The sequence below is a fragment of the Pan paniscus genome, chromosome Y, assembly GCF_029289425.2.
Source record: "Pan paniscus chromosome Y, NHGRI_mPanPan1-v2.0_pri, whole genome shotgun sequence".
Lineage (NCBI taxonomy): Eukaryota > Metazoa > Chordata > Mammalia > Primates > Hominidae > Pan > Pan paniscus.
In genome coordinates, this window is record NC_073273.2 from 9,222,589 (window position 1) to 9,247,007 (window position 24,419).

A 24,419-nucleotide genomic window follows, 5' to 3' on the forward strand; every position below is an offset into this window, starting at 1 on the left:
GAAACATTAAGTTGAAAATGTGCTGTGTCAAGATCTAGAATCCAGTCTGGGCATGGTGGCTCATGCCTGTACTCCCAGCACTTTGGGAGATCAAAGAGGGAAGATCATAAGGTCAAAATATCTAGACCCTCCTGGCTAACATGGTAAAACCCAGCCTCTGCTAAACATATAAAAAATTAGCCAGGCGTGATGACACACACCTGTAGTCCCAGCTACTAGGGAGGCTGATGCAGGAGAAGCACTTGAACCTGGGAGGTGGAGGTTGCAGTGAGCCAAGATCATGCCACTGCACTGCAGTCTGGGTGACAGAGTGAGACTCTATCTCAAAAAGTAAGTAAGTAAGTAAGTAAGTAAGTAAATAAGTAAATAAATAAATAAATAAATAATCTAGAATCAAATCTACATGAAATGGCTTGATAATTCTGTCTAAGCCAGAATTTAGAGGACGAAGACAAAAACAATACTTTGTTAATCTAAATGAAAAGAGTTCAGGGCATTTTAGGTGTCAATACCTGTGGTGAATACCGTTAACATGTGTCAGCCATTTCAAGTTTGACTGGATAGACTTGTGCACTACTTCTCTCACTAAATGTTTAAATGCAGAAACATAATCTGAAAATTTTACAACGTTTTCACTTAGTTTTGCTAAAACGTCCATCTCTTAATCTTGTTTCAATTGTGAGATTCACTAGTGCAGCATTGGTTACAATTATGCTCTCCTCGTATGCAGAATTAATGTCATTTATTTACTATAGATATTTTAAATTTCTCACTTGAGACCACAGGCTAATTTTAAAAGGAATATTTATTTCTAATTACATAGCTTCCATTACGTACCTAGTATTGTATTTGTTTACTTCATGTGTATGTCAAAAAGACCTCATGACTTACTAAACGTTCTATTGTTTACTTAAATATATTGGCCCAATAAAATTAATAAACTCAATTCTGTCAACTTTATAGAGTAAAATAGTCAATAAGTAAACAAAAATTGGATTAATAGAATTCTAAAATTGAAAAAATACAAAACGTACTAAATAAATAGCATACCATGCACGCACTGTAAAATTACTCACATGTAAAAATTATTTTCCGAATAGCATTACATTTTATCAAAGTCACTTTCATAATTTCTGAGGGGATTGTACAGAGAATGTCTTTTCGTTTGTTTGTTTGTTTTGAGATGAAGTTTTGCTTTGTTGCTCAGGCTGGAGTGCAATGGCACCATCTTGGCTCACTGTAATGTTCATGCCCTGGGTTAAAGTGATTCTCCTGCCTCAGCCTCCTGAGTAGCTGGGATTACAGGAGCCCGCCATCATGCCCACCTAATTTTTGTATTTTTAGTAAAGACAGCATTTCACCGTGTTGGCCAGGCCGGTCTGAAACTCCTGATCTCTGGAGATCCACCTGCTTCAGCCACGCAAAGTGCTGGGATTTCAGGCATGAGCCACCAAGCACAGTCCAAAGAAAGTGTTATGAACTTTGATGAAAAGAAAATTATATATTATGTCTAGGGTGAGCAACAGGCAAACCTACAAAAAAAGAAAAATTTGCGGAAGATGATTCTAAGCCACTAGCAATCACATTTTAAATCAAGGAGCTTAATACAAAGCAGAGAAAATAGATTTGCTTTGAAAATCTTTGAAGTTTCTGGCTTGCTGGTAAGATGTCAACACTTGTAAAAGGATTTGTTTCATTTTAATATTTTTATTTTCTTCTCAATGTAACCAACCATAAATAAATATGATTATTTTCTATAAGTTTGTTACATACCTAGAGTTTATTTTACAGTAATATATTTCTTATATTTAAATTCATGTAAATCAAAACTAAAGGTCTGTGTGTGTTTATCAGAGCAGAGCAGTCATACCTTTAATAGAGAAAAAGTAGGATCAAATTTTATAAATAGTTGTTCAGTATTCAGAAACATAGAGCTCCATTATACTAATATGATCTTCATTACAACCATCATAATAACCAGTAGTTACAAGGAAAAAAAAATGTAAGTTGTAAAAACCACACTTTCCAAATTATTTCATTTTAAAAACCACTGACAAAGGAATCACTACAGATGTTATTCCACTGTCTCTCAGTAGTATATTGTTACCATCAGTTACCTACAGCCTTGGTTAAGATGGGATAACTTATCATCAGTTGCAAGATACACATTCAATGTCAAATAGCTTTAACAAAATAACAATATTGATTTACTAAAAGAAATTAAGTCCACACATTTTCATTAAAAAAGCATTTTGGAATTCACTTTATTCCAATTACCTTAATTTGCAAATGGTAAAGCAATGTCCAACTAAAAATCAAATTGTTTCTCTCACTATGCAGAATGTTGCCCTTACTCCACTCCTACCATCCTGTCATTTATGATACTGTCGTAAACCAACAACTAAGTTGCCTTTGTACATAGAAATTCTTCAGGTATCTTAGATTTCTGTTTTCTTAATCTTCCATGGAAAAGTGTATAAATCTGTCCTTGTAATATAGAAGAAGCTCTCATAACTCTGGTGCAGCAGCTATTGACCATGCTCTTTCACATAAATTCTAGAAATAAAGATATATCACCAAAGGTAAGAGATGAATTACATCAATATTTGCTTTTGAAAATATATGTTCTCAAAAAATATTAAATTCTTTTAATATAAAAAGTAAATTCCTTTTAGAGGAAGGTGATCAAGATTGCTGACTAGAAAGAGGCAGCTAGACTCTGTAGTTCTCATAGACAGGAATGCAAGGTGTGCATAAATACGTGACTTTCAGCTGAAACACCAGGTAATTGCATTGAGACTAATCAAAGAAGCAACTTAACATAAGGAGAATGGAGTAAAGCAAGGCAGGACACTGGGACACCTGAAAGCAACATGGAGCCAGGGACACCTTCACAGCCAGTAAGGCAGTAAGTGAATGCATGATCCTGGGAACCCATGATTCTTCCACAGATCTTTGCAACCCTCAGGTAAGGTGATCCCCTAATAAACCCACTTCACCGGGGCCTTTTGTATAATGCACATAGCTACAGGGAGTCTCAGCAGAGCAGCCACTCAAGACTGCAGTGATTCAAGAGCCTTAGATTCGCTGACTTTCTAGCCTTCCCAGAAAAATTCGCTGGAACTCCAGCAAAGCAGGAGGTTACAATCTTGAACATATCCATAGGAAAAAGGCAGAATTCAGGGTGCTTAGCACTGATGGTCTGTAGGACGCATTTTCTCAGTGCCTCACAGGGTAAGATGTACTGGCTTAGAATTCCAGCCAACCATTGGTAGCAGCACTGCATCTCCCTGGGATGGAACTACCAGAAAGAGGAGTGGGCCGTCATCTTTGCTGCCTGGGAAACTTAGCCATTTCAGCCATCAGGCTTTGAAGAGCCCAAGCTGACTAGAATCACAAAGCATAATACAGGTGCTCTAGAAAGACATGGCTAGACTAGACTGCCTGTTAAAGCAGGTCCCCAATCTCCTTCTTCCTCACTGGAAAGTACTTCCTGATGAGTTTCTCCAGCTAACACCACTGGTACTCTTTGGTTGATGGAATTTTGAAAATTTTTTGGGCTATAGTTCCTAGAGCAAAGAGTGAGCTGCCATTTTTCCTGTTTGTGTCACTTACCTGTTCCATCCTTCTGGCTTTGGAGAATCCAAATAAACTGGATGGAAGTGGTACCTCTGCACAGCAGACCTGTTCTACAAAAGATGGTTACAGTCCTTCCTCCCTTCCTTCCTTCCTTCCTTCCTTCCTTTCTTTCTTTTTCTTTCCTTCCTTCCTTCTTTCTTTCTTCCTTCCTTCCTTCCTTTTCTTTCATTTTCTCTTTCTTTCTCTCTTTCTTTCTTTCTTTCTTTCTCTCTCTCTCTCTCTCTCTTTCTTTCTTTCTTTCTTTCTTTCTTTCTTTCTTTCTTTCTTTCTTTCTTTCTTTCTTTCTTTCTTTCTTTCTTGTCTTTCTTTCTTTCTCTCCTTCCTTCCTTCCTTCCTTCCTTCCTTCCTTCTTTCTTGAGACAGAGTGTCACTTTTGTTGCCCAGGCTGGAATGCAATAAAGCAATGTCAGATCACCACAACCTTTGCCTCTTGAGTCCAAATGATTCTCCTGCCTCAGCCTCCAGACTAGCTGGGATTACAGGCGTACACAAACACACCTGGCTAATTTTGTATTTTTAGTAGAGATGGGGTTTCACCATGTTGGTTCAGGCTGGTCTCCAACTCCGGACCTCAGGTTGATCCGCCCACCTCAGCCTCCCAAAGTGCTGAGACTACAGGCAAGAGCTGCTGCACCCAGTAGGCTGCTTTCTTAAGTGGATCCCCAGTCATTTTCTTTTCACTGGGGAAGACCTTTCCACAGGCATTTCCGGCTACTTCCTACAAGTGCTTTTGGGCTGAAAACAGGTCTATACCTCCCTGGGATGGAGCTCCCAGAGAAAAGGGCATGTGCCATTGTTGCTTTTTTTGCACACTCACTGGTGATAACTTCAGGTACCGGAAAATCTGAGGTGACTAGATACTGTAGTGGACACCCAGCGTATTGCAGATGCAGCAGCTTTTCACAAAAGGGGTCAGACTGTTACATGTGTTCCTGTTCTTATATATTCTCACTGGGCAGGTCCTCCAGGCCTGGGCCACTAGCCAATCATTGCCAGATCTATTGAGCCAGCAAAAACTTAGGAACTCCATGGACACAGCTTCCAGGGGCAACTGAATATATTTCATCATTGCCTGTGCAGAAGAGCTGTCCCTGCTACCCTCAAACTAATGAAATATCCCAAACCCTAATTGCCTTATTCACACCTCAAATGAGCTGCATTATACCCAAGGAGAGGAGGTTAGACCATCCTCCATGGGGCTCACAAACTCCCCGGTGCTCCTCACCAGACAGCGAGCCCCTAACTTGGCCGAAAGCACATATTTTCCATCCAGGGCTGACTGCACCGAGGGATTGATGACCTACATCTCTCTCAAGTGCAGCCCCCCAGAAGACCAGCAAAGAGGTGGGGCAGTAAGCCAGCTCATATGGTTTCCAGAGGGTTTGGTGCAAGAGCATCTATAGTAAAATAAGGCCAGTGATGGCCATTTCTATAGACTAAACTTGCTCCCATAAGAGACTTTAGCCTGAGGGGAACTAATTTCTACAGGATAATGTTGCAAATCAGAAGGGGTGGTCCAACCGAGCACTCCTTGGTCTTCGGGCCTCTCCCAGGATCCCAGTCTAGCTACAGTTGCTTACAGGGCAGTCTCAGTTACCCTGGAAGATAATACCACAGCATCAGCAATGGTAATCCATGCCTGACCCCTGAAGAACTACAGCAAGGCAGACCCTATCACTGCAGCTTACATGTATCTTCCCCATTCTGCAGCCCACTTGTATCTTCCTCATACTGTAGCTTCCCCTGATACCATGGCAACTCTCCATATTACTTTCCTGGCATATGTCTGCAAAGGTGGGTTTGGCTTTGCTTGCCCCAGCAGCAAGTGGGAATGCAGTATGCCTCTGCCACCCTCAGCAACTTCTACTGTAGATAAAGCTCTGGTGGGTAGAGAACCAGAAAGCCTCACCCCTGCTTTTCTGCTAACACTGTGTGGTGAGCAGTGTATCCTCCCACACTCTGAACAATTAGAATTTCATGAGGGGGCACAAATAAGGCATCAAAACATTCACTGGCCAGCATCCTGCCCAATGCAACACCAACTTTAGTGCAACAGCACACACAGTCTCCAGCAGATACAGCCTACTCCCCTCTTAGCTGCTTTGTTCCTGCCACTGAGGTGAATGCCCAAAGACAGGCAGAAACCCCATATCCACTAACACTCTTCTGAAGCTGTGACACATTAGTCACAAAGAGTGGTGGACTCTAAATATCAAGGAGCCAGAGAAGACAGCTGGAGCTCAATACAGGTTCCTAAGAGTATGAAGCCTCCGAGCAGTGAGCTGAGCATAGCCGCTCCACCACCAAAAAAAAAAAAAAAAAAAAAAAAAAGAAAAAAAAATCTCCCAGGAACAAAGCCTGTTAGTTGCAAACACCTTATTCCACATCAAATACTCAAGACCATTAAATAGGATCAAAAAAAAAAAAAAAACCCAAAACCCCATTCAAAGGTCAGCAATCTCAAAGATACACACACAAAGATTAGACAAAATCAGTGCAAAAATGTTGAAAACACAAAAAGCCACAGTGACATCTCTCATCCAAATGAAAAAATTACATGTCCACCGAGGCCTAAGATGACAGAAGTATAATTCAGAATACGGAAATGAATAAACTTCATTGAGCTACAAATGGAGTTGCAACCCAATGCAATGAAGGGAAGAAAATTGCAGGAATGGATAGAAAAAAACTGCCAATCAGGAGGAAAATGTGACCAATCTGATAGAGCTGAAAAAACACAATATGAAAACTTTGTAATGTAATCACAAGTATTAACAGCAGAATAGGCCAAGTAGAGGAAAGAATCTCAGAGCTTCAATACTGGCTTTCTTAAATAAGACAGACAAGACGAGTGAAAAAAAAAAAGAGGAATAAACAAAACCTCTAAGAAATATGGGATTATGTAATGAAACCAAATCTATGATTAAAAAGAGTGCCTGAAAGTGATGGGGAGAATAAAAACAACTTGAAATACTTATTTTCAGATATCATTCAAGAGAGCTTTCCCAGCCTATATAGAGAGGCAAACATTCACATGCAGGAAATGGGGAAAATCCCAGTAAGATACCTCACAAGAAGGTCATTTTCAAGACACGTAATCATGAGATTCTCCAAGGTCAAAATGAAAGAAAAAAAATGTATTAAAGGCAGCTAGACTAAAAAGCCAGGTCGCCTCTAAAAGAAGGCCATCAGGCAAACAACAAACCTTTCAGTTGAAATGCTACACGTCAAAAGAGATTAGGGACCAATATTCAACATTCTTAAAAAAAAGAATTCCAAATCAAAAATTTATATCCAACCAAAGTAAGCTTCAGAAGTGAAAAATAAATGTGATCCTATTCAGATATGCAAATGCTGAGGAAATCTTTTAGCACAGACCTGCCTTACAAGAGCTTCTAAAGAAAACTTTAAATAAGAAAAAGACTATAACAGTCACTACAAAAACACACTAAAAATCGTAAATTGATGACACTATAAAGCAACCACATAAACGTGCAAAATAGCCAGCTAAGATCATAGTGACAGAATCAAATCCACACATGTGAATACTAACCTTAAATGAAAATGGGCTAAGTTCCTCAATTACAAAACAGAGTGGCAAGCTGAATAAAATATCAATATCTAATGATGTGCTATAATCAAGACACCCATCTCAAATAAGCTCGAAAAAAGGAAAAAAGAAAAATCTACCAAGCAAATAGAAAACAGAAAAAAAGTAGGGGCTGCAATCCTAGTTTCTGGCAAAACAGACTTTATGTCAACATAGGTTTTAAAAAAGACAAAGAATGGCATTACATAATAGTAAACACTTACATATGTACCCAACAAAAAAGCACTCAGATTATGAAGCAACTTCCTAGAGACTCCCCAGGACCATAAGTTAAATGTTCTTAAACAGTCACTAACTTTATACCGCATTGGTTCAGTATAAAGTCTCTGATGTTGAACCCAAAATGAGGATTTATTGAAGGCTTTTCCACATTTTGAACACTTGCGGAGCTTCTCTCTATATGAATTATCTTATGTCTAATGAGATGTGAGAATGAGCTCAATGCTTTGCCACATTCTTCACATTTGTGGGGTTTCTCGCCAGTGTGAATTGTCTTATGACTAGTAAGGTCTGAGAAGCACTTAAAGGTTTTGCCACATTCTTTGTATTTGTAAGGTCTCTCTTCCATACGAATTCTCTTGTGGTTAATAAGGGTTGAGGAGCGGGTAAAGGCTTTGCCACATTCTTCATGGATGTGGGGTTTCTCTCCAGTATGAACTATTTTATGTTTACTAAGGACAAAGAACTACATAATACCTCTTCCATGGACATTACATTTGTAGAGTATGACTCTCTAGTATGAATTGTCTTATGTTTACTAAGGTCTGAGAACCACCTATAGGGTTTATTACATTCTTCACCTTTGTAGGTTTTCTCTGCGGTATGAATTATCTTATGTTTATGAAGGTCTGAGAACTACCTATAGGCTTTGTTACATTCTTCACATTTGTAGGATTTCTCAGCAGTATGAATTCTCTTCTAATTAGTAAGGTCTGAGAAGCACTTAAAGGATTTGCCACATCCTTCACATCTGTAGGGTCTGTCTCCAGTATAATTTCTCTTGTGTTTAATAAGGGTTGAGCATCAGGAAAAAGTTTTGTCTCATTCTTTACATTTGTAGGGTTTCTCTCCATTTTAAACTCAAATTTATGTTCAGCAAGGTTTGAGAAATATTGAAGGCTTTGACACATTCTTCACATTTGTACCATCTATCTGCCGTATGAATTCTCTTTTTTATAGTAAAATCTGAGAACAACCTACAGTCTTTGCCACATTCTTCACATTTTCAGCACTTGTCTCCACCAAAACTTTTTTTATGTTCAGTGAAGTTTGAGCACAACTCAGAAGCTTTGCCTTATTTATTAGGTTGACAGGTTTTGCTAAGGGTAATTAACAAACATTGAAAAAGCCCATCATAACTGCTTTCTGCACATTGGAATTACCCACACTTTGGTAGTCTTTCCTTAAATATAAACCATTAAGGTCACAGCTACCATATTTTCTCAGGATCACTTTTTGAAATGATTCTTTTATGTCATACTCCAGCAATAGCTCTACAGTAAAATAAAAAGAGAAAGCTAAGAAAAAAAAAAAGGACTATAAATCTCTCCCTCGTTAGACTCAGGTGAATACACCTTACAAATATATAATTAAACAAAGCACATTAACAAGGTGACAATAAAATATCACAGGCTCTAATTCCTTAATACAAATTTAAACTTAACAGAAATATACCGATCAAAATGCCTTTGTGAGAAATCTAATAACCAGGTAAAAATTTGCAGCACCCGAAGGGAGCAAAATGCAAAAAACCACATAGTGGTTTAATAAAAGTATTTTGTGTTTACCCACGAAAGCCATTCTTCATCCTATCATGACTTTAAATATCGACTCCCAACTCCTGTCTCCACCGTCCAATAATAAATAAAATAGTGACACCTGTGTCCATGCTTCTGGGTTTTTGAGACCTTACAATAAACTAATTTCTATATTCCATGGCAGTGTTGAAAGGAAAGTTGGTAACTGACAGTTTTGGATAGCTGAGACCAAAGTTAAATGACTGTTTCAAGTGAAGGCAGAAAAGGGGTATAGCAACTGACTATAGGATCTCGATAAGAAACATGGAGAATGCCGGGAGCGGTTGCTCGCACCTGTAATATCAGCAATTTGGGAGCCTGAAACAGGCATATCACCAGAGGTGAGAAGTTCAAGACAAGCCAGGTCAACATGGTGAAACCTTGTCTCTACTAAAAATGCAAAAATTAGCTTGGTGTGGTGGCAGGCTCCTGTAATTCCTGCTATTCAGGAGGCTGAGGATGGCGAATTGCTTGAACCCAGGAGCTGGAGGTTGCAGTGAGCCAAGATTGTGCCATTGTACTCCAGCCTGGGTAACAACAGTGAAGCTCCCACTCAAAACAGAAAGAAATACCATTTGACCCAGCCATCCCATTACTGGGTATATACCCACAGGATTATAAATCATGCTGCTATAAAGACACATGCACATGTATGTTTATAGCGGCACTATTCACAATAGCAAAGACTTGGAACCAACTTAAATGTCCAACAACGATAGACTGGATTAAGAAAATGTGGCACATATACACCATGGAATACTATGCAGCCATAAAAAAATGATAAGTTCATGTCCTTTGTAGGGACATGGATGAAACTGGAAACCATCATTCTCAGCAAACTATCGCAAGGACAAAAAACCAAACACCCCACGTTCTCAATCACTGGTGGGAATTGAACAATGAGAATACTTGGACACAGGAAGGGGATCATCACACACCGGGGACGGTTGTGGGGTGGGGGGAGGGGGAGGGATAGCAATAGGAGATATACCTAATGCTAAATGACGAGTTAATGGGTGCAGCACACAAACATGGCACATGTATACATATGTAACAAACCTGCACGTTGTGCACAGGTACCCTAAAACTTAAAGAAGAAGAATAATAATAATAATAATAATAATAATAAGAAGAAGAAGAAGAAGAAGAAGAAGAAGAAAAGGAAGAAAGAAGGAAGGAAGGAAGGAAGGAAGGAAAAGGAAAGAAGATAGGTAGGAAGGAAGGAATGAAGGAAAGAAAGAAACAGAGAGAAAGAAAGAAAGAGAGAAGAAGGAAGGAAGGAAGGAAAAGAAGAAAAGAAAAGAAAAAAGAAAAAATATGGGAAAACCTTTTAAACTAAAAAACACACAAGCCCAGAGAAAACATTTACAGAATAAGCTTTAGAGACCCAAGAATATCTAGCCTAAAAAATGTGTACTTTATTCCCCCAGACAAAAGAAACTTAATACAGATTTTGACATGTCACATTTTATTATACAAATTGCAACCTAAGATTACAACATATATGAAACATCAAGATAATATGGCTCGATCAAAGATAAAAATAAACATCCAGAAATCAATTATTAAAAAACGGGGATGTAAAAATTAACAGAGACAATATGAGTTATAGTCTAGATATATTCTTAAAAAAATTAATTACCCTTAAAAGTTAACATTGCCGATTTAGTGATGCTCCGTGAGTAAAATGGAAATAAATAAATTAAGAAAAAGGAAATAAATGAAATAACAAAAATTAAACCAACAAAAAATAAAAAGCACAAAAAGAAATAAAAATTGTGGAGTGGAAATACAGAAAAAGACTAGTATGTACTTCACCATTAGTAAAAAAAAAAATGAGAAAATCAATAAGCTCAGCAAATTTCAAATAAAATTAACATTAAGAGATTTACAACAAGACACAAGTTAAGCAACGTTTTGGAAGTCACATAAAAGAGAATGAAGAATGCAGAAAGAAAAAAAAAACAAATGTATTATTTATATTCACGCTTCTGCAAAATTACCAGTAAATTTATAAACATAAATCTTTCAAGCAAGAAGCGGGTAGGATGACATTGGTAAAACCCTGAAAAAAAAAAAGTTCTAAACAAGAATACTATATTTTGCAAAAGTATCCTTCAAAATGAAAAAAAAAAAAGACCTCTATCACTATCTATAAGAACATCTAACTATGTCATGTCTTCAAAAGACTCATTTCGTATCTAATTTTAAAAGACTGAAAATCACAGGATAAAAATACATTTCATGCAAGTGTTATCCAAATGAGAGGAGAAGAGGCAACAATTCCTTAAGATGAAAACTGCCATATTTCATATAATTTACTTTATGTGAAAATTAACAAGAGACAAAGTAGGACATTCAATTATAGTAAGAGGGTTTATTCACTAAGAACTTATAAATAGATGACAATTTTCCCAAATACATAAAGCAAACATTGACAGAATTGAAGAAAAAATAGACAACCATATAATAATGGACATACATCAATATTTCACTTTCAGTAGTAAATAAATAATGAGAGGCTATCAACGAGGGAACAAAAAACCTGAATGCATTACACAATAGTTACACCTAACAAATGTATGCAGACAACAGAATCACATTCTTTTCAATACCTCAGAAAACATTTTTCTACATGGACCACATGTGACACCACAACAGAAGCCTTAATAATTTTTTAACTAAAATTTTACAATTATTTACAGCCCAAATGGAATGAAACTAGGAATCAGTAACAGGAGAAAAGCTGAAAAATTCAAAACTTATAAAGATTAAGCAACACAATTTCCTGTTTTGTTTTGTTTTGAGATGGAGTATCTCTTTCACTAGGCTGAAGCGCAGTCGTGCAATATCAGCTCACTGCAACCTCCACCTCCGGGTTCAAGCGATTCTTCTGCCTCAGTCTCTGAGTAGCTGGGATTATAGGCATGCACCACCTCACCCAGCTAATTTTATGTATTTTAGCAGAGACGGGGCTTCACCATGTTGGCTAGGATGATCTCGATCTCCTGAACTAGCCATGCATCCTCCTGGCCTCTCTCAAAGTTCTGGGTTAGAGGCATGAGCCACTACCCCCAGCTACAACACACTTTTTATTATGCTCTTTTTCAATGGTGGGAAGACCTAATATTGTGAAGATACCCAAGCTGTTTAAAGTGACCAACACATTCAACACACCCTGTTTCAATTTTCAATTATACTTTTGCAAAAATAGAAAAAAACCCCACACAGTTATGTAAGATCTCAAGGCACCATGAAAAGCCTGGCAATCTTTAAAAAGAATTAAAATATTGGAAGCATTATACTTAACAATTTCCAAACACAAAACAAACCTGTAGTAATCAAAGCACTCTGGTACTGGTATAAAAAGAGAGCACCAAAGTAATAAAACAGAATGCAGCACAGATATAAACTGTTGAAGAGAGAGTAGAGGCATACCACCTAGGTTTTACATTCAGCCATATGTCACAATTCCTTTGGTAAGCAGGACCCAAGGCAGGAGAGAAGAGTTACATTACATAGATGCTAGTTTCAGTGATATTTAAAACTGTCCTCTGGGAGCAAAGCACAGGCTGGAGAGACACATCACCTAGCTGATAGACCCAGAGATATGTGATAATATTCCCTGTTTACAGGGCCCAGGCAGAGGAGTCAAATTATTATGATTCTAACCCATCGATATGTAACAATGCACCCACAGAAAGGGATTTGAGACAAAAAGTCTCAACACCAGGGTACTAGGCCCAGTGATATGACACAATCCCATCATCTTCGAGGATGACATTTTTAACCTTTAGCTGAGCATGTATATTAGAGTCACAATCTCACATGTATGCTCAGACAATATATAACTTTCTCTACAATATTCGAGGGCTTTATGAAACCTGTATGAGAGTTGCAAACCTCTCTGTGGCCTGCCTGCTCCTATGGACTCACAATCTTGCATATTGCTCTAAACCACGTTTGATAGTCAACATCTATAGGCAGGGTTAAGGGAGAAGACTCATTATTATGCCTGTGGGCTGGGTCCAGAAATGAATCACCATCTCCCCTGTGGCCAAAGCCACATGTAAATGTCACAATTTTAACTGTGTACTGTATTGTTTTGTTAGACTCAGGACCTCAATAGTGGGAATTATAAATATGGAATGGTGACAACTCTTAATTGCACCTGGGTGTGCAACCAAGAGTCCCATTCTGAACCTTTTGCTGGTCCCTGTTATGAAACTCTTTACCACCAAAGAGTTTATACAATATAAGTTAGTGTTGTAAGCTTATGTGTGTTAGTACAAATATGCAACCCAGGACCTTAAATATTGCCTTAAGCCAAACAATGAGAGGAAAAATATCTCCTATTGGCTGTATCCCAATATAAGTTTGATCTTTGTGCCTGTGAACTAAAGCAAGGTATATGTCATAATTCCATATGTGGGCAAAAAACAAGACAGGAGGGTAACGTTACATAGATCATGTACCAAGCAATATGTCGCAATGCCTTCTCTAGGCAGGGTATAAAAATTTGGGTCACATTAACCTGGTGCTGGACCAAGCATTGGACAACATTTCACATGTGGAAAATACCAAACCAAGTTATGAGAGCCAAAACCCCTACATAATGGGCCCAAGATATGTCAAGGTATATTCGGTGGCTCCAGCATGGGCAGGAGAGTCACAGTCATAAGGGTGCTGGGCCTAGCAATATGCAATATGCCATAATTTCCTCTTTATGCATAATCCAGGAAGAAGCAAAAAATCACCTTGGTGTTGAGCCATTCAGTAGGTCAAAATTTCTTCTTTGTGGGTATAATTCAGGAAAAATAGGAGAGTTACATGTTTTGAGTGCTTGGGCTTAGCAATATGCCAAAATCCACCTATTGTGAAGGCCCAGGCAACAAAAGAGCCACATCACTTAGGTCAAGGGCTCAGAGATATTACAAGGTGTCCCAAGTAGTCAGGGCTCAGGCAGATGTGGAGAGTCATATCACCTAGATGCTGCCCTAGGAATATGTCACAGTGGAACATGAGAGCAGCATGCAGGCAGAAGGTCCACATCACTTGAGTGCTGGGTTCCGAGGTATTTCATAAGGATCTCTTCACATAGCACCCAGCAAAGAGAGTTTCATCAACTAATTGAAGGTCCTCTGCTCATGTCACAATGCTCCATGTGGGTAGGGTCCAAGGAGGGACTCACATCTCCTAGGTGATAGGCCCAGAGATGTGTCACAATATCCTCTATGGAACATAGCCCTGGCAAAACAGTACCATCACCTGTGTGCCTTGCCTAGAAATATGTCACACTCCAGGTTGACAGGACCCCAACAAGAGTCCCACATAGCCTAGGTAGCAGGCCCAGAGATATGTCATGATTCCCTTCTTTGGGCATGGCTGTGGCAAAATAGTTCTCTTGCCTGTGTGCCTGGCCTTGCAATATGTCTCTATATTTCCTTTGTGCAGGGCCCATTCCAGACAGGAGAGTTATATAACCTATGAGGCGAATACAGGGATATGTCCTAATAATTTTGGTGGGCATGGCACAGGCAAAAATGTAACATCACCTGGGTGCTAGATCCAGTGATAAGACAATCCTTACGGAGAGAAGGGCCCTGGCAGGAGAGTCACACCACCTTGAGGCTGGCGTAAGTAGATATCACAATCCCATATATGAGCTGAAACAAGTCTAGAGAGTCAGATTACACAAGTGCTTGGCAATAATTTATATCACAATCACACTGTCAGAAAATTCCAAAGGTGAGATTTTAAATACCAATCATTTCTTATTTTCATCTTTGACAATTGACTTCATCCATGTGAGGTAATGATAATTCTTACTGTCAGCTGGGTGTGAGTACAAGACTCACAATTTTACCTGTGTGCTGAGCCCGGCTTTGACTCCCTCTGTGTAACCCAAAGACTTGGTAAAATATGTGTGAGTGTTGTAATCTTTTGCAACCTTTGTATAAAAGATGGTCCACGGTATCAGTCATGTCCCTAAAACTAGTTATCTAGTTATAAAAGTCAAAATAGCCTCTATTGCCTGAGTCCACATATGACAGTCATTATCATTCCTGTTAGCCATGCCTAGATATAGGATTTAATTCCCTCTGCAATTATGAAACAGGCAGAACAGGCACATCACCTAAATGCTGGGCCAGAAATATTCCAGTATTCTTTTTGTAGGCAGGGTTCTGTCACAAATATCATGTATTTGTGTGCTCAATTCAGCTCTGTGTCACAATGTTTCTTGTGGGCAGTCTCCAGGCAGGAGAGGAGAGTCATATCACCAAAATGATGGGCCCAAAAATATGTCACAGTGCTTCCTGTGACAGAGCCCAGGCAAGAGATTTATATCATTTGGATGCAGTGTTTAGAAATGCTACAATTACTAAAGGAAGCCAGGTACAGGCAGGAGAGGAGAGTTATGCAACCTAGATGATGGGTCCAGAAATATGTTACAAATCCCCTTGAGGACATTGTTAAGATAGCACAGTCAAATCACCAAGTTACTTGGCTCAGGTACTTATGAAACTATTGTTTTTGGGCTATACCTATGCAGAATCATTAAATCACTTAGGAGCTGGACAAAGGTATAAGACACAATTACACTTGTGGAAAGGCTTAAGAATAAGGGTCACCATCCTGCATATGTCCTGGCTCCACTCATATGAGTTGTTATTAGACTTTTGCTATGGTTTGTGGTATATGGCACAATATTACCTGGCCAGAAGGAAAGCAAGAAATTCATATAACCTATGAGGGTTTGGCTCCAGTGTGATATCACAACTTACTTTGTGGACAGGACACTGGCTGAAGGGTCACATCACCTGAATGCTGATTTCAGTGACATATGAAAACTTTGTGTGTAGGCAAGACTTTGGCAAGGAAGAGACTTACTTCACCTAGGCAATTGGCCTAGATTTACGTCACAATGTCTGTTCTGGGCAGTACAAAAGCTGGAGAGTGACCTCACATTGGTGCTGGGACCAGCAATATGTCACAATCTCCATGTGGTTAGGGTACAGGAAAAGTGAACCAACGTCACCTAGGTGCTCAGCCAAGCGTTATGTTTCAATGCTTTCTGTTGGCAGAATCCCCCCAAAAGAATCACATCACCTGGATGCAGTTATGTGTCACAATGCATTGTAAGTGCAGGGCTAAAGGAGTAGAAGGGAGTCACATCACTTATGTGATGGACCTAGTTATAAAACACAATTCCCTTTGTAGCCATGTTTTAGGCAGATAATTCACATCACCAGGGTGACGATACGAGTGATAAATAAAAGTGCCCTTTGTAGGAGAGACATGGTAGATGCTATATATTGCAAAGGTGTTTGTTATACTTATGGCGCAATTTTATCTGTGGTCTGGGCCTAGAAAAAGAGTCAAATCATTCATGTGCTGGGAAAAGTTACCTGACCCAATCACACTCTCAGAAAAGTTTGCAAATAAGTTTCGCATTCCACATAAGTTCTGGTTTCCTGTATGTAAGTCGTCAACTCTTTCTATGAGTTTGGTGGAAGTAGAGGAGTCAAAATCTCAACAATGGTCAAGATCCATGTATAGGAGCTCCAGTCCCATCGGAAGATTGTGTTCCAGTAGCGGAGACACAGCACCGCAGGCATGCTGAACCATGGTTCAAATGTTGCCAAAACACCTGTGAATCTAATCCCCACATGAGAGTAATGATTTCCATCTTTGATGACTTTTATGTGTGAGATTTAGTATCTCATTACTAGGCCCTGTTTATGCGTGAGAATCACAATTGTATCAACTAGGTGTGCATAGAGAGTCACATTCTTGTCTGGTTGCTGGGGATAGTGACTTATGGCTCAACCATATGTCACTATCCCCAACTGTGTTCAGGGCCCATTCTGAGGAGAGTTATATTGCCTAAGTGGTTGACACAGTGATGTGTCACAATAATTTATGTGGGCATGGCTCAGCTGATTCTTACTGAGAGTGGGGCCCAGGCAGAAGGGTCAAACCACCTAGAGATTGGCCCTCATAGATTTCAAAATAACATCACTGGGCTGGAACCAGTCTGGAGAGTCAAATCACACAGATGCTCGGAAAAGATTTATATCACAGTCAGACTGGCAGAAAATTCCCAGGATGAGACTAACAATACCACATATGTCCCATTTTTATCAGTGACAGTTGGCTTTATATATATGAGACGGTTACAGTCTTTAACTGTCAGCTGGGTGTTCATATGACATGACTCACAATTTCACCTTAGTGATAGGTCCTGTTATGATACCCTCTGTACAAGATGAAGGCTTTTTAAAATCACTTATGCTGTTACAATCTTCTGCAATCTTTTTACCATAAAGAAACTTAATCACTTAAATAACTCTAAAGCAAGTTATGAGATTAAAAATTACTCCTATTTGAGGGTTCTACATATGGGAGTCCTTATCATGCCTGTGAGCTGTGCTTAGATATATGTCACAATTTACACCGTGGTAATGAAACAGGCATGAGAGCCATATAATCTAAATGCTGAGGCAGAAATCTTCCAATATTATTCTTTTTGGCAAATTCCTAGAAGAAAAATCACATAACTTTGGGGCTATGCCCAACTGTATGGCACAACACCCCTTGTGGGCAGTGGTCCAGAAAAGAGGAGAGTCATATCATGTAAATGATAGGTCCAGAGGTAAGTCATAATGTCTCTTGTTGAAAGGATCAGGCAAGAAATTCATATAATTTGAATGCAGTGTTTAAAAATGCTACAATACCCAGTGGAAGCAGAATTCAGGCAGGAGAGGGGACTGAGGTAACCTAGATGATGGATCCAGAGACATACTACAAACGTGCCTGAGGATAATGTTAAGACAGGAGAATCAAATCACCAAAGTGCTCAGCTGAGATATATGTCCAAATCTCAATTGTGCGCTATACCTAGGCAAGATTACTAAATTACTGAGGAACTGGGCAGAAGTATATGTCACAATAACACTGGTAGAAAGTTCCAGGAGTGGGAGCCACCATCATGCATATAACCTGGCTCCAGGTTTAAGAGTCATGATTAGTCCTCTTATCTGGTCTCAGTTGTATGGCACAATATCCCCATGGGCAGACAGCAAGCAAAAAGGTCACATCACCTGGGTGGGTACTGGTCCAGTGAGCTGTCACAATCTTTATTGTGGGCAGACTTCTGGAAGAAGCATCACATCACCTGAATGCTGGTTTAAATGATGTATCAAAATTTCCCTTTTGGGCTTGGCTTAGAAAGGAGAGGAGACTTACTTCACCTAGGCAATTGGTATAGATAAATGTCACAATGGCCACTATGTGCAGGACCAAAGTTTGAAAGTGACCTTAACTTGGCGCTGGATTTAGCAATGTGTCACCATCTCCCCTGTGGTCAGGGCAGGGCAAGAGAGGAGAAACATCATCTAGGTGCTGAGCCAAGTTACATGTTACAAAGCTTTCTGATGGCAGAAACCAAAATGGAGAGTCCCATCACTTGTGAGCAGTACCCAGTTATGTGTCACCATGCACCGTTAGTGCAGGGCCAAGGCAGTAGAATTGAGTAACATCACTACATGATGAACCCAGATATAAGCCACAGTGCTTTTCATAGGCAGGCATTAGGCAAATAATCCACGTTACCTGGGAGCTGTTCCCAGTGACATGTAAAAGTGACCTTTGTATACAGGCCCAGGCACCTACGCTTAGGTGTATGGTCCATGTATATCACAATTTCATCTGTGGTCATGGGCCTAAAGAAGAGAGTCAAATTATTCAGGAGCTGGACTAACTTTTATGTCCTAATCACACAGTAGGAAATATTCAGAAATGTTTCACAGTCACAGAAGTCCTGGCTTCACGTACGTACAGGAGGAGTCAACACCTCCTCTGAGTTGTGTCAAAGCAGAGGAGTCCCAATCTCAACAATGGGCAAAGATCCATGTATAAGATGCCCAGTCCCACTTGAAGATTGTGTTCCAGTAGGGGAGTCACGGCCTCAGAGTTGTGCTGAATCATGTATCACCAAACCACCTGTGGGTCAGATTTGTGTATGAGAGAAACAATTTCAACCTTCAACTGATCTTTTTTGTAACAATTTAGTACCTTATTTGTAGATCATATTTTTGTGAGGGAATGACAATCGTGTCAGCTAGGCATGCATCCAAGAGTCACAATCGCACCTGGTTACTGTTCCCTGTTATGACAGTTTGTGTACCACTCAGACTTTATATGATATGCTTGAGTGTCATAATCCTTTGTGAACTTTATGCAATTAGGAGACTCATTTCTTTACTTATGGCCATGAGACTGACCATGAGAGTAAAAATATGTCTCCCTTCTGGGTAAAGATATGATAGTTATATTTGTGTATGTAAGCTGAACTCAGGTATATGTTAAAATTTCACCTGTGGGCAGAAACAAGGCAGCATAATTGCCTTACTTGGATTCCAAGCACAGAATTCATTATAATCTCCTTCATAGGCAGGCCAAGTCAGAAGAGTCATGTCAACTGAGAACAGCCTCAATGAATATGACACCATGTCGACTGTAGACAAGGTTGAAGAAAAAGAGGAGAGTCACACCTCCTAGGTGCTTAGCTCAGCAATACGTAATAATTTCCTCTATTGGCTGCCTCCAGAATAAAGAGGATGGTTACATTACCTAGGTTTTGCGCTCAGTAGTATGTCACAATTCCTTTTGTGGGCAGAACCTAGGCAAGAGACGAGAGTCACATTTCCTAGATGCTATGACCACTGATGTCACAATGTGCCTTGGGGCAAAAGTACAGGAAAAACAGGCAAATCACCTAGCTGATAGGCTCAGAGAAATGTGATAATATCCCTTGCTGTCAGGGTCCAGGCAAAAGAGTCACACTGTTATGATTCTTATGCAATGATATGTCAAAATACACACACGGGAAACAATTAAAGCAAAAGTTTTAACACCTGGGTACTCGGCACAGTGATATGACACAAGCTCCTCATGTGTGAGGGTGACACCTTTAACTGTCAGCTTGGCATCTGTAACAAAGTCACACTGTCACGTGTGTGTTGGACCACCGAATGACACCCTCTACAACATCCAAGGGCTTCAAACGGCATCCATTATATTTGCAAGCTTCTCTGAGGCCCATAGGCTCATATGGACTCACAATCTTATATATTGTCTTAAATTCAGGTATGATAGTCAATATCTCTAATTTAGGCCACATTCAGGAATGAGAACCATTTTTATGCCTGTGAGCTGGGCCCAAAAATGAGTCACGATTACACCTGTGGCCAGATCCACATGTGAGAGTCACAACTCCATTTTTGTACTGTTTTCTCATGTTAGACTCAGTAACTCCATAGTGTACTTTGTAAATGTGGGATGGTGACAACTTTTACTTTCACCTGGGTGTGAAACTGAGTCACAATTTTAACTTTTTGCTGGGCCTTGTTATAAAATGCTCTATACCACCCATAAAGTTTATACCACAGGAATTTGTGTCGTAAACTTCTGTGAGCTTTGTAGAAATATTCAACCAAGAGTTTTTTCTATTGCCGTAAGCCTAGTGATGAGAGGCAAAATATCTTCCATTGACTGAATCCCAGTATAAGTTTGCTCATCATGCCTGTGAACTGAAGCAAGATATAAACCATAATCCCATTTGTGGGCAAAAAATTAGAAAAAAAAAGTGTAACATTACTTAGGAGATGTGGCAATTAACATGTCACAATATTCTCTCTACACAGAGTCTAGGAAAGAGGGCCACATTAACTGGATACTGGACCCAGCAATATGACACAATTCCACATGTGGAAAAACATAATGAAGAGATGAGAGCCAAAACACTTACAGAATAAGCCAAAGATGTGTCAAAACACCCTGTGTGGCTCTGGCACAGGCAGGACAGTAGCATCATCAGGGTGCTGGACTTACCACTATGCAATAGTTATCTCTTTATTCAGGATTCTGGCAGAAGAGTAACATCATCTGGGTGCAATAGGTCAAAATTTCCCTTTGTGGGCATGGTTCAAAAAAAAGAGTAGAGTCACACAACCTAAATGCTGGGCTCAGCAATATGTCATAATCCCACTATTTTAAAAGCCCACGCAGGGGACGAGAGTCATATCACTTAGGTCATGGGCTCAGAGATATGTCCCAGTGTCCCCAGTAGGCAGGACTCAGGCAGAAAATGTGGGTCATATCACGTAGGTGCTTCTTTATAACACATGGGGAGAACCCAGGCAGAAGAGCCACATCACCTGGGTGCTGGGTGCTGAGATATGTCACAAGTTTCCCTAGGACAGCACTAGATTGAAAGAGTTACATCATCTTGATGCAGGTCTAACTTTTACGTTGCAACGATCTATGTAGGTGAGGCCCAAGCGTTCGGTCACATCACTTAGGTGACAGGCCCAGAGATATGTCACAATGACCTCCTTGAAATATATTCCTGGCAAAAGAGTATCATCACCTGTATGCCCTGGCCTGCCAATATGGCACTACCATTCTCTGTGTTCAGGGTCCATTCCAGAGAGGGGAGTTACATCACCTAAGTGGTGGACACAGTAATATGTCACAATGATGCCTGTGAATATGGTCCAGGCAACAATGTAACATCACCTGAATGTTAGATCCAGTGGTATGTCACAATCCTTACTGAAAAAAGGGTCCAGGCAGGAGAATCACATCACCTAGACGCTGGCTCAGGTAGAGATCACAATCTCATATACATGCTGGATGGAACCTGTCTGGAGAGTCAAATCACACAGATGCTTGGCAAAGATGTGTATGACATTCACACTGGGAGAATATTGCAGAGATGAGATTTACAATAACATACATGTCCTGTTTTCATGTTTCACAGTAGGCTTCATATACATGAGATGCTGACAGTACTTCCTGTCACCTGGGTGTGCATATGAGACTCACAATTTCATCTTTCATTTGGGTTTTGTTATGGCATTATCTGTACAAGCCAAGGGCTGTAAAATATCTGAGGGTGTTATAATCTTCGGTGACCCTTTTACCAGAAAGAGATCTAAGACATCACTTGCATTGCTAAAGCGAGTTACAAGAGTCAAACTTACTCCTATTTGGGAGGTCCACATATGAGTCATTATCATGCCTAGTGATTTGTCAGAATATTGAGCTGTGCCTAATTATTTGTCAAAATTTACTCTGCAGTAATGAAACAGGCATGACAGCCACATAACCTAAATGCTGAGGCAGAAATGTTCCCATATTCTCCTTGTAGGCAGGCTCCTGGCAGAAAAATCATATAACTTTGGGGCTGTGCCCAACTGTATGGCACAATGCCCCTTATGGGTAGTGTCCAGGCAGAAGAGGAGAGTATATCACTTAAATAATAGGCCCAGAGATATGTCACAATGCCTCCTGTTGAAAGGGCCAGGCACGTATTATTTATAATTGTAGCCGTTTTAACTGGAGTCATTTGGTATCTTATGGTAGCTTTAATTTGCATTTTTCTAATGATAATGTTGAGCATCTTTACATGTACTTGGCCATTTGCATGTCTTCTTTGGAGAAGTGTCACATAGTGTATCTTGCCTATTGCTAAATTGTGAGTTAGTTTTGCTGTTACGTTTCTTATATATCTTTATGTTTTTCCATTGTGATATGTATATTTTGCCAGTATATTCTCCCACACTGTAAGTTGTCCTTTCACTCTGTTAATTTATTTTTGCTATGTAAATTTTTTTTTAGATTCTGTTAATTTTATTTGTCTGCTTTTGCTTTTCTTGCCTGTGGTTTTGAGATCTTATTTAAAATTTTTTTCCTGTCCTGTTTAGTAAAGAATTTCTCTATGTCTTATTCAAATAGTTTTATAAGTTTGAGTTTACATTTCAATCTTCTATTTATTTTTATTTAAATTGTTTTAATATGGTAACAGGTAGGCAACTAGTTGTATTCCTCTGTATTTAAATAATCAATTTTCTTAGCACCATTCATTGAAAAGATTGTCTTTTCTTCAATGTATGTTCTAAGCAACTTAAAAATTACTTGGCTCTAGGTTTATGAATTTTGTTACTGGGATCGTTGGATACTTTGGTCTATGTGTCTGTTTTCTATGCCAGTATCATGCTGTTTTGCTTGTTATAGCTTTGCAGTATGTTTTGGAGTCAGGTAGTTTGATATTTTCAGATTTGTTCTTTTTTCACAGCTATTTGGGGAGTGTTTTTTTGGTTCCCCATAAATTTTATGCCTCTTAATTTCATTTTTGTTCAAAAATGTTCTTGGCATTTTATAGAGTTTGCACTGAATTTGTAGATTTCCTTGTGTAGCATAGCCATTTTAGCAATATTTTTAATAACTCATGAGCAAAAATATCTTTTTTTTACTTTTTTCATCAATGTTTTATAATTTATAGTGTAGAGAGTGTTTCTCTTTTTAATTAAGTTTACTGCTACACATCTTTATTTTTTATTCTAGATAAACAAAAAGTATTTGGAAAATTTTACATGACTTTGTAATTAAAAACAACTGAACAAATTAGGTATAGATGATATGTACTTCAACACAGCTAAGGCAAAATATGACAAATCAATAAACAAATTAAATATTGTTACCGGCAGGTCTTCATGATTTTTTTTTTTTAATTAGAGGACTGGATAGAGAAAGATCATGTATCAAAACTTATACATTTGTCATTAAATTTTAAAACCATGAAGTTTGAATTTTTGCCTACATTTTAGACCAACCATGCTTATTCCTATGAAAAAACTTGCAGTCTTCAACCGCAGCTCAGAAGAAACAAAAAGGGATGAGTGATGAAAAATCTGTTTTAATATTCTAGTTCTGGGCAATTATCCTGCAAATTTTTCAGTGATGAAAATAAATAGGGTGGCCCCCAAATCTTAGCAAAGTTAACTATTGCCACTAGTTATCTGGGTCTGTCACAAGCATTTTTTTCTCTTCCTTGTGGAAAGAGGACTCAATTCCACAGCTTTATCTTAGCGTTTAGCTGCTAATGAGGAGTCCATGCAATCCCCTGAGAAACATTTTTGTCCCAACCTCAATTCCAAGCCTCAGGTTGAAGCCCTAAGAAAGAATACTGGATCTGAGAAATCCAGAGGCAGATGATTATGGTGGTTAAAATTCACCGTGGAAGTGAGCATGACTAATTCCAGTGGATTAAGCCAAGCCTCACATTTCACGGATAAAGGCCATGATAGTATCTGTTGTATAAATGAAGTCTAATGAACTCCAGAACTACTGAGAGCAGGGAAGATAGGACATATGTAGGTAAGAGCAGATATTTCCACCCCCAACAGGCCTTCCTGTTAACGTGAGTGAAAGCTGCTTTGACATCCATGGGTTGCAACCTATCACAATCCCTGGAACTCGGGGATACAAGGATGCAAGGGGGAAAGACAACATTCTTTCTTCTATCC

General features: G+C 39.2%; 1 pseudogene; it reads right to left on the reverse strand.

Annotated features, from left to right (window-relative positions):
• Window positions 1–24,419, reverse strand: part of LOC129395680 (zinc finger protein 736-like) — a 41,745-nt pseudogene that overhangs the window by 3,814 nt on the left and 13,512 nt on the right.